The sequence below is a fragment of the Argentina silus genome, assembly GCF_951799395.1.
Source record: "Argentina silus genome assembly, chromosome: Y".
In the NCBI taxonomy this organism is placed as follows: Eukaryota; Metazoa; Chordata; class Actinopteri; order Argentiniformes; family Argentinidae; genus Argentina; species Argentina silus.
Window position 1 is genome coordinate 50,617,660 of NC_139654.1, and position 13,399 is coordinate 50,631,058.

The following is a 13,399-nucleotide window of genomic DNA, read 5'->3' on the forward strand; positions in this document are numbered from 1 at the left end:
CCCATATCTGCCTCAGTGCCTGCTGCTGCCATGATCCAGGGTCCAGCTCCATCTCGTGCCATGGCCCCTGCAGAGACCACAGCCTCAGTCCCTGCCAAGCCTGTGCAGAGTCCTCTGTGGCCTACATTGACTGTGTCAATGGTAAATATTTCCATAACATTTTGCCAAACGTTATCCATCTATTTTTATCGAAGCACTGTTTTGTCATCATTTTATTCTGACCAATTTCACTTGCCATTCTTCTCTTCAGTTTCATAAACCCCGATTTGGAGGGGCTTCTGGTGCTGCAGCCAAACCAAACCTTGTGACTAGGAAGCCTGTTGAGGTATTACATGGATTTGTTCGTCTTAATATCTCTGTGTTATTAGTGTAACTCGTGTGTGACTAATGTGGCTTATGCCTACAATCACATAGATACATGCACAATCACAATATACTCTCCTGGTGTACTCTACCTTTCCTCTCCCTCACAGTCTCTGTCCAGCCCTGCTACTACCCCTGCTGGTACTGCCAATAGATTAGATTAGATTAGATTAGATTAGACTCAACTTTATTGTCATTGTGCAGAGTACAAGTACAGAGACAACGAAATGCAGTTAGCGTCTAACCAGAAGTGCAAAAAAGCAGAAAAGTACAGTATATACAGGTAGTGCAGTATAATAGTGCAGTATAGTATAAGTAGTGCAGTGTATTGGTTCAGTATATGAATTAGCAGTAGCATTATAGCAGAATAAATAGGATGCAGTATGAACAGTGTAAGCAGCATATGAGCTGTATAGGCAATGCAGTCTAGGTATACGTATTAACAGTAACATTAGAGTAAATAGCAGAATAAATATGGAATGCCATATGAACAGTATAAACAGGTATGTACAGTATGTACAGATATGTGCAGTGTATTAATAGTAGTATTAAAGAAAAATATAAGGATATGTGCATTATGAACAGTATAGACAGATTATGAACAGTATAGACAGATATGTACAGAAGAGCAGTGGTATGGAGTAAGAGCAGTTTGTAATTGCAATTGTCCGGGGGGGGGGGGGCCTTCTTGATCAGGGTAGAGGTGTTGAGGGTCCAGGAGAGATCCTCAGAGATGTGGACACCCAGAAACTTGAAGCTGGTGACTCGCTCCACCTCAGTCCCGTTGATGAGGATGGGGGTGTGTGTGCCAGCTTTTGACTTCCTGAAGTCCACAATGAGCTCTTTGGTCTTCCTGGTGTTGAGAGCCAGGTTGTTGTCGTTGCACCACACTGTTAGGTGCTGGACCTCCTCCCTGTAGGCAGGAGTGCTACGGCCTCCATGAGGACCCCTTCCCCTGTACCCAAGTCCCTGTCCAGCCCTGCTACGGCCTCCATGAGGACCCCTTCCCCTGTACCCAAGTCCTTGTCCAGCCCTGCTACGGCCGTCTATGAGGACCCCTTCCCCTGTTGAACAAGATTCAAAGTGTTTATTATCATATGCACAGTAGAAAACACGTTTCCCTGTACAATGAAATTCTTGCTTTACTGTCCGCAGAATGCCAACCAATGTAAAATGTACAATACTAAAAAATATACAATATATACTAAACAAAATGTACAAGATAACAAAATTTAAGGCAGCATGTGATAATAAAAAAGCAACAATAATAATAATAATAAAACAGTGCAAATGTAAACAGTGCAATTATGCATGTGCAAACTGAAGTCGGGTTCAGTTATGAGGTAGTACAGTTATATGAGGTAGTCAATGATTATAATCTCCTATGCGTTGTTTAGGAGTCTGATGGCAGTGGGAAAGAAGGAATTCTTTAGTCTGGTGGTCCTGCATTTAACACTTCTGTACCTCCGGCCTGAGGGTAGAAGTGTGAACAGTCCGTGTTGGGGGTGGGTGGGGTCCTTGAGGATGGATGGCTCTCCTGTGGACTCTGCGGTGGTAGATGCTCTGCAGAGAGGGCAGTGGAGTCCTGGTGATTTTCTCAGCGGTCTTCACCACTCTCTGCAGGCATCTGCGGTCCATAGCAGTAGTGCTGCTGTACCACACAGTGATACAGCTGGTTAGGATGCTCTCAACAATGCAGCTGTAGAAGTTGCTGAGGATCTTGGGCGACATGCCAAACTTCCTCAGCCTCCTCAGAAAGTACAGCCGCTGTTGGGCCTTCTTAACCAGCTGTGTGGTGTTAAGTGTCCAGGTGAGGTCCTCGCTGATGTGGACGCCCAGGTATTTGCCCAGGTATCACCCTCTCTACTTCGAGTTCCCGGATGAACAGTGGCCGATGAGGTCCCCTCTTCTTCCTCATGTCCACTATCATCTCCTTGGTCTTGTCCGTATTGAGGGTGAGGTTGTTGTCCTCACACCATGCTACCAGACTGGCCACCTCCCTCCTGTAAGCCGATTCGTCCCCGCCAGTGATGCATCCTATCACTGCGGTGTCGTCCGCAAACTTTAGGATGATGTTGTCCTTGTGGGAGGCGACACAGTCAAGGGGTGAACAGGGTGTAGAGGATGGGGCTGAGGACGCATCCCTGTGGAGTGCCAACATTTGTAATAATGCTGGCTGAAGTCCTATTACCAATCTGACAGACTGGGGCCTGCCAGTCAAAAAGTCTAGGAGCCAGTCACAGAGGGTGGGGTGCAGGCCAAGTGTGGACATTTTGTGGATGAGTCTGTGGGGGATGACCGTATTAAAAGCGGAGCTGTAGTCTATAAAGAGCATCCTGATGTAGGAGTCTTTGTTTTCCAGGTGAGAGAGGGAATACTGGAGGACAGCAGCGATAGCGTCTGAGGTGGACCTGTTGGGCCGGTAGGCATACTGCAGGGGGTCTAGGGTGTCCGGTATGCTGCTCTTAATGTGTGCCAGTACCACTCTCTCAAAACACTTCATGATGATTGGAGTGAGTGCTACTGGCCTGTAATCATTCAGGCAGGCAGGTTTTTACCTGTGTTTGTGTGTCTATTTGTGTCTGTTTCTGTGTGTGTATGTGTGTGTGTGTGTGTGTGTGTGTGTTAAATAACTCTGATATGATGATGCATGTGTAATTCACTGAGTTTGGCTTCTTTTTTTTCTTTTTTTTTTTAAAGATGAGTCCGATGTGGGTGTTTTCCCTACTACTGGTCCTGCTGCCCCTTCTGGTCCTCTCCTTGGTCCTGCTGCCCCTCCTGGTCCTCTCCTTGGTCCTGCTGCCCCTCCTGGTCCTCTCTATTGTCCTGCTGCCCCTGCCTTTCTCGGTCAGGCGCCCGATTCATTCTGGCTGCCGGCAGAGATGAAGAAGACCATTCCACAGCAAGACCAGCGATGATTGCATCCACCCTGTGGGAGAACCAGAGGCTGCGGCCAAACTCGAAACTCTGGTACGAGCCACTCTAACCAGGCCCCAACACCAGAGCACTTTTTCACCCACAGGCTCCTGGCGTGGATGCCCTACCATCTATGGTAGGTCAGGGTGTGCTGTCCAGTGTGTAGGAGGCAGCTCACAGGTTTTTTGTGTTTATTTCAATTAAAAAAAATCTATTTTCAAATATAAATCTTTTATCTGAGTTTTATTCAATCAATTTGACACATTGCTAATAGCGAGTGATGCAGTCCATAAGAGAAAGAAACAGAGGTCTGATCATTTCAGATGCATAAACAAAGATACACACGCAACTTGAATAGAGCAACAGACCTGTAGGCCCATAGCACAGTCATTAAACATCATTAAAACAACAGCAAGTGTTCTTAAACTTCTGTTTGTTATGTCACAAGAAGCAAGATATTGGCTCTTGAATTTACACAAAACAACACTTTGGGAGACTTTGCCTGTTTTTATTTCTGGCGCTGGTGGGATTCAAACCGGTGACCTTCCGATCCACTCTTCCCCCCCATTCAAAAACGGAAAAGGCAATATTTTTTATTTTTCTTTAATCGTTTAGAATACATACTGATAAATAAACTAGTAAATAATGGAAAAGAAGCTTCAATTTCTCTCTCTCTCTTTCTCTTCCCTTAGCATCAAGCTGGGGAACAATAGTCTGTTAAGGGGGGGGAAGAAGGGGGCAGAAGAAAAAGGAGAAAAAAGAAGAAAACGAAAGAGAAATTGAGGCTTCTTTTGCAACTTTCATCACACAAATACATGTGTAACAACACACTTTAATTTCAGTAAGCAACATTGCTGGTCTTTACTTTGTTCTGTTCAAATACATAGACTCAATTTTGTAAACTGTGCGCTGTGAGCAGGGTTCGAACCTGCGCGGGGAGACCCCATTGGATTTCGAGTCCAACGCCTTAACCTCTCGGCCATCACAGCTATACTGGCTTCTGCACTGCCTGGTCTGTAGTAAAGACAAAATCTTTTCAAGATCTAGACACGGACCAGAGTTTGCTTATTAAGGAAGCCTCATATAGAGACTTTTGAATATCAATTCACAGAAGCCATGTTACGAGGATGCAACTTACATTACACAAATACATGCGCAACAACACTTTGAGAAAGCAAAGGAATCCCATTGGATTTCGGGTCCTTATCCTTAACCACTCCGTCATCACAGCTGCCCTTAGCCTTTCATTGTTGTTTAAATGTTTCTACGTTACTTCTACGTCAAATTTGAAAGGGCCATGGGCTACACAGGAAAGGAGGTCCCAAAGACATTGGGAACCACAATTGCATTTTACACCACCACGCAATTGCGTCTCAACAACTCATTTTTCCAAAGGTGGACCAACATGTCGTCCTTTAAGAGGGATGTCTTTTCCCCTGCGCTGTGAGCAGGGTTCGAACCTGCGCGGGGAAACCCCAATGGATTTCAAGTCCAACACCTTAACCACTCGGCCATCACAGCTTCCCTTTGCATGTCATTGTTCCTTACACTTTTGTACATTTTGAAACATGAAAATGACACAGCCTTGCAGGCAAAGGGTTTGAAAGGAAATGCCAAAGGCATTGGGAAATATGTTTGATTTTAAAGCAAACGCCTTAACCATCCTGCAATTGCAGCTCGATTTGTTTTACATCAGGTTTCCAAAAGTGGGCCGACATCTTGTACATAAATAGGGACACAGCTGTGTTTACGCTGAGAGCAGGGTTCAAAGCTGCACAGGGAGACCCCATTGGATTAGTAATCCTACGCCTTAACCTCTTCGCCATCAAAGCTCCCTGGTGATTTTTATTGTTTTCTAAGTTACTTCTTCATGTGTGAACGGGCCATGGTCGCACAGGAAGCAATCCTAAAGGCATTGGGAACCTCATTTGTTTTTCTTCTGGAAGGTATTTTTCTATTTCGATCACAGCTACCCTTAGCATTTTATCGTTACTTACAGTAAGTTACTTCTTGACATGTGAAAGGGACTTACAGGAAGGGTTTGAAAGGAAATAACAAAGCACTTATGCATAAGGATTCATGAGTTTATTGACTATTAAAGTGATGTTACAGGAAAATTTGAATGATCTCAGTTTACAGTTCTAAACGTAGCGCTAATAAGCAGACACGGGTCCCTGTCACATGCCCTTAGTGTGGTGTGTATGCGTGTGGATTCCATGCAGCCCAATGCCATGGGCACACTATACAAAATGAAAGTGACACTTAACAGTAATGCTGCTTCTAAAGTTGACGCTGTTAAACTAGGGATTCCGTGGCTGAATGAGATAAAACAGTGATTCGATTCATAGATTATATTTGTACGAACTACGCATTGATTCATTGATTCAATTCAGACACAAAACAAGAGGTTTCAAAAATACAGAAATAGTCACGATATTCTCTTTTAATGATTCATTCGTAGATAATGACAATTAAAGTAGTTTGAAAATATGTGGCTGCGCTGTTACTAATGCTTTATAAATGCAACACATGCTTATAATGTGCAAACTGAATTATGAACCCATTATAACGGAAACCCCTTTGTGTGAAGTGTCACCAAAAGAAAAGAAAACAGAGACAGGAAATACATTTGAGCTACTCTATTACTCATTTATTTGCAAATATATATTCTAAGTATCTGTAGGATGAAAGTAAAGTGGCAAAGACACAAATCAGTGTAAGGTTTAGGTATGTTAACGGACCCAGGTGCGGTGCAGAGAAAGAGAGGCGGACAAGTAGTTAGCGGTACTAAACAAAAGGATCTTTACTTTGGATGAGTAGTCAAAACAGGACACAAAAATAGGGACTCAATGCTCGAAATCAAAGAGGAGATCACAGTCTCAAAACAGTACTTGTATACTCGTATGACTTACGCTCACAAAGCGACCAACAAAGGTGAAGACGAAGCGGGAGTGAAGGGAAGTGAGGGTACATATTGCATGAGTGACAATTACACACAGGTGCTGGTGATAAGTATGTGATTGAGGTGGCACAGTGGACGGACGGAGGGAGGCAAGTAGGGGGACGCACTGGGAAGCACAACCCCCATCCGTAACAAATCAGTGAGGCTCCTGTGGTCCTGCAGATCGGGGGGGTGGGGGGGGGGGACATAACAAGAAGACATGAGGTTATTTTTTAAACTTTAACTGGAATACTTATTGGATTTCACTGAAGAACTTCCCATTCTTTGGGGTGACCGATGAGGTCTGACCCTATGGAATTCCTAAGAGAGAAAGAAAGAGAGAGAGAGAGGGGAGGGGGAAGTGAAAAAATAATGGTCAGAATACAATTACTTACAATCATTTAAACTACTTTTTCCTATTACTTAAAAGCCTGTGTGTGTGTGTGTGTGTGTGTGTGTGTGTGTGTGTGTGTGTCTAGGAGGACTCCATGAGGAGCTGGAGGTGGTGCTCCAGGAGGCTGGAAACTCCAATGACCAGAGACTGGTTTGAAGTACCAGGGAACCTCCAGAAGCATCATCAGCCCGCCCTGAGTTAAGGCTCTGAGTTACTGCTAATTCACAGTATCCATTTAAACTGAACTATAGATTGGATGCTAAATGCTAGAGAGAAGGAACAGTAACAACATCAGAACATGTCTGTACTTTCAGCTGCACCAGCCATCTCTCAGCCTCTGATTCCATGTTGCTGGCAGGCAGGCAGGCAGGAGTGCAGAAGAGAGTACAGACGCTCCACAAACCCACCAGGTTGCTAACAGGAAACACAAGAGAGAGAGCAGAGAGTCATATGGACTTGTCAACAAAGTCACAGTGAAAGAACTGTACTAACCACCACCAGGGGCCTCCCCACCATCACCCCAAACTGAACCAGCTCATAGATGATGTCTAACAAAAGACAAACACATTTAGAACAAAATAGCTATGATATTAAAAAGAAGGTATTAATACAGGTACAGGTATTCGATGCGAGACTATTGAATTGCCTCGACAGCTCATCCAGAATGCTGCCGCCAGTCTGGTGTTCAAACTCCCCAAATTCTCCCATGTCACTCCCCTCCTCCGCACCCTTCACTGGCTCCCGGTAGCAGCTCTCATCAGATTCAAGACCCACGACTGGCCGCCTGGCACCGCCGCCCCTTCGGTCATGGCTTTTCACTGTCCTGGCGACCCGCTGGTAGAATGAGCTTCCTACTGCTGTCATGACTGCAGAGTCACTACCAATCTTCCGCTGTAGATTGAAGACCTACATCTTAACGGTCCCTCCTACAAGTTTCTCTCCTGATAATAATAAAAATGTCCTTCTTCTAGCATTGTGACTGCCTATGGCCACTGGTCCGAGCATTGATTACTTTATCTTATGATGACTGATGGATAGATGATTCACTTACTTAGACAAATGTATTTGTTGTCAGTCACTTTGGATAAAGGCATCTGCTAAATGCCATAAATGTAATGTAAATGTCCTCATGGATCAGTCCTCTCTACGGACAATAATGACATTGCACCACTGAATATGTGTTGCTAGAATACGAAATAACATAGCGCAAGGCCAAAATGTACATTCCTTGGCAAAATGCATGGAGCTGGCTAGCAAGCTTGCTAGTTCAAGCTAAAGGCTTAAAGCGGGCGAGCTAACTCTTAGAAACTGTCAACGGGTTACTTAGCCATCTAGCAGCTAACAATGCTACCATTGCTTCTCGCAAAATAGTCATTGCACAAACAATGTGTTCGATATGTGTCTACTGTAAAATGTAATTAAATGCCACATACCGTTTTCGAAGTCGCTGTCGCTTCCCTCTTCACGATCTCGAACCCTGCAAAAAAAGAAGACACGAACAACAACCTGTCATAGAGACGGCAGGCCGCAGTCCACGCACTCTCGCAGTCAAACCTGAAAAACACCGAGGCATTTTTCAGTGCCTTTCGTTGCTTATGCTAAATCTCAACTGAAGTTTGTTGTTATCTGGAGCGGATTGAACATTCCATAGAATGTTGCTGATGTTCTACATTGAAAGGTTGCATAGCAACACACAGTTTTGAAAATAACGAGTAATAATCATACATGACACATATCATGAACACTTTTCAAAAATGCGTTACCATGTGACCTCTAGAAATAGAACACGAGCAACATTCTATGTTTGATCCAGCGCTACGCAGCAACACACCTCTGATGATGTTGACATTGACTAGATCCAGCTGGTCTTCTGAGCGCTGGCATTACTACGCCATTAGCATTAGCAACGAAAGGTACTGAGAAACGCCTCGGTGTTTTTCAGGTTTGCTGCGGGACTGCGTGGACTGCGGACTGCCATTTCTACGACAGGTTGTTGTTCCTGTTTCCTTTTTGAGAGGACAGCGACCTCGAAGCAGGTATGTCACGTTCAATTACATTTTACAGTAGACACATAGTCAATAAATGCATCTGTGTAATGGCATGACTGTTAGTCCGTCAGTAGCTACGGTGGTAGCATAGTTAGCTTTAGCTTGAACTAGCTCGCTTGCTCGTCACCTACGTGTGCTGTGTTGTTTTAGCAACACATATCGAGTGGTTGTCTAACTATCGTTCAGATATTGTCAAACTATCTTTCAGATATGGTCCAACTATCGTCACATACCCTCTCCGAAGTCGCTGCCGTCGCTTCCCTCTGCACGATCGCGAACCCAACAAAAAAGAAAACACGGACGTAAAAACGGCAGGCAGCAGTCCAAACCTGAAAAACACTGAGGCATTTTTCAGCCCGTTTTGCTCTAAAAATCAGCTGGTTTGTGTCGATGTAAACATCAACTGAAGTTGTTATCTGGAGCGGATTGAACATTCCATAGAATGTTGCTAATGTTCTATATCGAAAGGTTGCATAGCAACACATAGTTTTGAAAATAATTAATAATAATCATAGATGTATCATAAAGACTTTTCAGAAATGCGTTACCATGTGACCTCTAGAAATAGAACATGAGCAGCATTCTATGGAATGGTTGATCCGGCGCTACACAGCAACACACTTCTGTTGATGTTTACATTGACGAGACCCCGCTGGTTTTCTGAGAGCTAGCATAACTAAGCCATGAGCATTAGCATTACTAAGCCATGAGCATTAGCAACGAAAGGTACTGAAAAATGTCTCGGGTGTTTTTCACTATTGGATGCGGAATGCGTTGTTAGAAATTATATTTGATAAAAACAGTTTATTATTGCTATAATAAAAATACATTACTGCAGTGTGCTAAATTTACTAATGTGATGGTCTGTTGATAAATGGGATGAATCAAGCATTAGTCCCATAGTACGTTGGATTAATACATAGAGAGGTTAAGCCAGGTCATCAAGAAAGATGTCGCAACACACGCTTACACAAAGAGCAAAAGTGGAAAAGTACCAGGCTAGGGGGGACATACCAGAGTAGGTATCTTATCTCTAACAGGGTGCTGACTCCGCAGATGGGACGAATGGTGTGACCAGCCCGTGAACAACAAGGGATGCCAAGTCTAAACCACGGTTCCTCCCCAACCAAATAGCCAATCACAATCACTTTGTTTACTGTAAATGCTTTGTTTGACTGTTTGAATGCATCCATTTTTGGAGGGTTGGTTCCAGATTAACAGCTTGCTGACTGTGATTTTCTTCTCCAAAAGTGGTCCTTGTACAAGCCATTGCCCGGAGGAAGGGACTCAGCAGCCAAAGGAATGCGAGGAGGCAGGTTAATCTCCTGGTGCAGCAAGGACCCTGTGCGTATATTAGAAATATTTCTGTTACATATGATGGTAAACAGACACTAGGGAGATTCTCATTGTCTGACAACAAGAATGAGGGAGTCTAAACTGTGACCATCACTGACCTGTCTGAACAGGATGCTGGGCCATACTGGTGTGGAGTGAATGTTAAGAGAACCGAAGCGGGCTTCATCGCACTGATTAGTCAGGTGCAACTGCATGTTGAAGGTGAGTGTAAGCTGGTCTTCTTGTTCATCATTAATGCACTGATGTTGTGTAGCAGAGGCAGACCTATTCCTCAATAATGATGATGCATGCACTATGATAATGATCCATAGCCATAGAAAATGTCTACATCCTCATTATTATTACATTTATTACCAATAAATACTTCTAACAGGTATGAACATGATGAATCGAACTCAAAACAAGTGGTCGCATGACCAACTAACATAAGTTAACATTACATTATATCTGACTCCAAAGTATATTTCATGGGTTAACAATGATAGACAATACTTTGCTCATCCCTGTGTGACAGACAATCCATCATATCGGATCCTAGATTCATTAAGAATACCCAAAATGCTATTTTACTTGCCCTCAAGTTAAGATAAATTGTCTTGTGAGGAGTTTACGCTCATGCCAATAGCAGTAGCTAACTATCTCTACGTCTCGATGATGATTGTGGTGGAAGTCTAGGATTTACCACTCTGTACTTTAGCTCTTCGGAGGTAAGAATCAAGAAACAAGTCCTGAGTAGCCACAATATCTGAGTCCGGTATTTATTGCTTGCAAACAAGAGACAAGAGCGTAACAGCAGCCCAGCGTAGAACCGGGGGTCCGTTCAACACAAGTCTAAAGAGACAATGATCAGGTTCGTCTTTTATACAGTTTAAACATAACACAGGCGCCGCCAAGGCTATCGGCTGATGGGCCTGTGCTTACGTGAGAAAGGGCGGGAGAGAATGAACAATGGGGAGACTTTCTTATTGATTAATCGCCGTTCAACATTTCACACCTATCGACAGGATGCGCCTGTCCCCCCACTATTGCTCTCTCCTACCACTCCCTCAGAGATCACCGCTGTTCATGTGGTAAATCATACAGTGCTTCTCAGAACAATGGCTATAGAACTTTAGAGGAGTGGCAAGAGAAAATGTCATCACAGTAGTTACACAAGTTGTATCAGTCATATGAAAGTGTATAACCTGAAAATAGTTCTATGAATGTATTTTCCATAACATGATGCATGTGAACATTCAACATTCAATGAGAGAACCTGGTCATGATTATGTTGTGCTGTATTAACAGAAGCTTTATCTAGCGCACAACCTCACATTAATGCACATAGGAAGAATGAGAATAGAGTATCAACAAAATAACCAATTTAACAGTTTCAAAGCAACATATGACCCAAAACTCAAAGAACATCTTCCTGTCCTTCTCCTTAAGTATCATTCCCAACAAAGGACAAGGTGTGAGACACATTACAATTGCAAAGGAATTGACAAATGGCGAGGATGCGATTTCTTCAGGATGTCCGCCAGGCACGCTCATTCAACTGTAAATAGATATACACATTTAAATCAAGGCTGGCGCCATCAAAATCCATCTGCAGAAAAATCAGTCTTGTGAACTAGATTCAAGTCACAGTGGCTGTGAAAAAAACGTCAACATATGAATTATTGTTTATCAGCTCCAGATCTAGTTATTCTGAGAAACCTAACTCTAATGATATCAGCACTTCCTTTTTGTGTTTTTTTTACTGTGCTGTGTCTCTGTAGTGAGCTGTGAGATCTGAACATGCTCAGTGTTGACATAGCAGTCTACGATGTGGTGAGAATGAGTTGTGGATTTTGCTCGTTTATTTTTGACTGAAGTGAAAAAACATTATTCAACTATTATTTTGCACCTGCATGTTGAAGGTGAGTCTAATCTGGTCTTCTAGTCCATCATTAATAAATGTACTGTTGTGTAGCAGAGGTATTCTGCAGACTTAGTCCTCAATAATGTGAATGCACTATGATAATGATTGAAATGTAATATTTTGACCAATGAATTTCACAGATTGGAGCTAATTCAAATCAGACAATGTGACCGAAACACGTTGAGAGGATTGCCATGGTGTGGTGTGTTTATCCTTGTGTCCATGTGAAAAGGGGATTACCCCAGACTGACACACTTCACCATCAGAAATCTGAAAGTAGAGGATGCTGGGACAAACTGGTGTGGATCTGACCGAACCATGAAGCCTGCCGACGACACCAGGATTCACCTCTCTGTGGGTAAGTGCTTGAAAACACAATTCTGCTTCCTCCTACAGTTAGTCACATTCAATGATCTGTCACATCAACCCGGGCCGACTGCTTGGAAAGCAGCTATTTTCACCATGGGGTCTTTCTTGTCACCTTTTTTTCATGGGCTGGATTACTCAGTAAACAAGGGAGGGTGGGGGGGTGAGAAAAATTTTACAACAATGCACACACAGTGGAAGTAAACTCCCTGCTTTTTGCCGACTGGGCGGAAACGTCCCCCAACCTGAGGCTCCATTGCGGGGAAGGGGCATCCGTTAGTAGGTGGCTCGTTGGTCTAGGGGTATGATTCTCGTTTAGGGTGTGAGAGGTCCTGGGTTCAATCCCCGACGAGCCCTCTGATTTAGCCTTTCACCAGATCGGACGACTCCATCAAAGTGTCTTGGGTCGCCGCTTCAGCAGATGGGTCACCTTGCCAGCGTTGCGAATGAGATAGTCCTTTTTATGCAGACAGTGCAGACACTTCCCACAACCTGAGGCTCCGTTGCGGTGTAGGGGCAAGGTGGTGTCAGACGGTTCGTTGGTCTAGTGGTATGATTCTCGCTTCGGGTGTGAGAGGTCCCGGGTTCAAATCCTGGACGAGCCCTTTGACGAAAACTTTCACAAGCTGGGTCCACCAAATCAAAGTCCTTTGGCTCAATGGTTCAACAGATGTTTCCCCAAGTAGCAGCAAAATTCCACTTTTAAAAAGCCTTTCTTCACGTCCTGGCTTTAAGTATCCGGTGGAATAGGCTACCAGGCCAATACGAGCGTAGGTCGAGGTGGCCATGTGGTGAAGGCGATGGACTGCTAATCCATTGTGCTCTGCACACGTGGGTTCGAATGCCATACTCGTCGCACAGCCATGCTTCTTTGTCAGCTTGGACGACCGTGGGCGTGGAAACAGAGGAGGTGGAGAAACAATGTAAAGCGTGCGGCACATCCTTCGGAGACCACATTCAGACGGACGTCGTCCAACAGCTTCTTTGAGCACGGAGACAGCTTCAAACTAGGCGGGGTTCGAACCGACGCTTTCAACGAGACTGAAGTGTCATTCTTGCGTCTTTGGATACGCAGGCATGGGCCCCTCGGGAAAAGGACACCTAACTTGCGT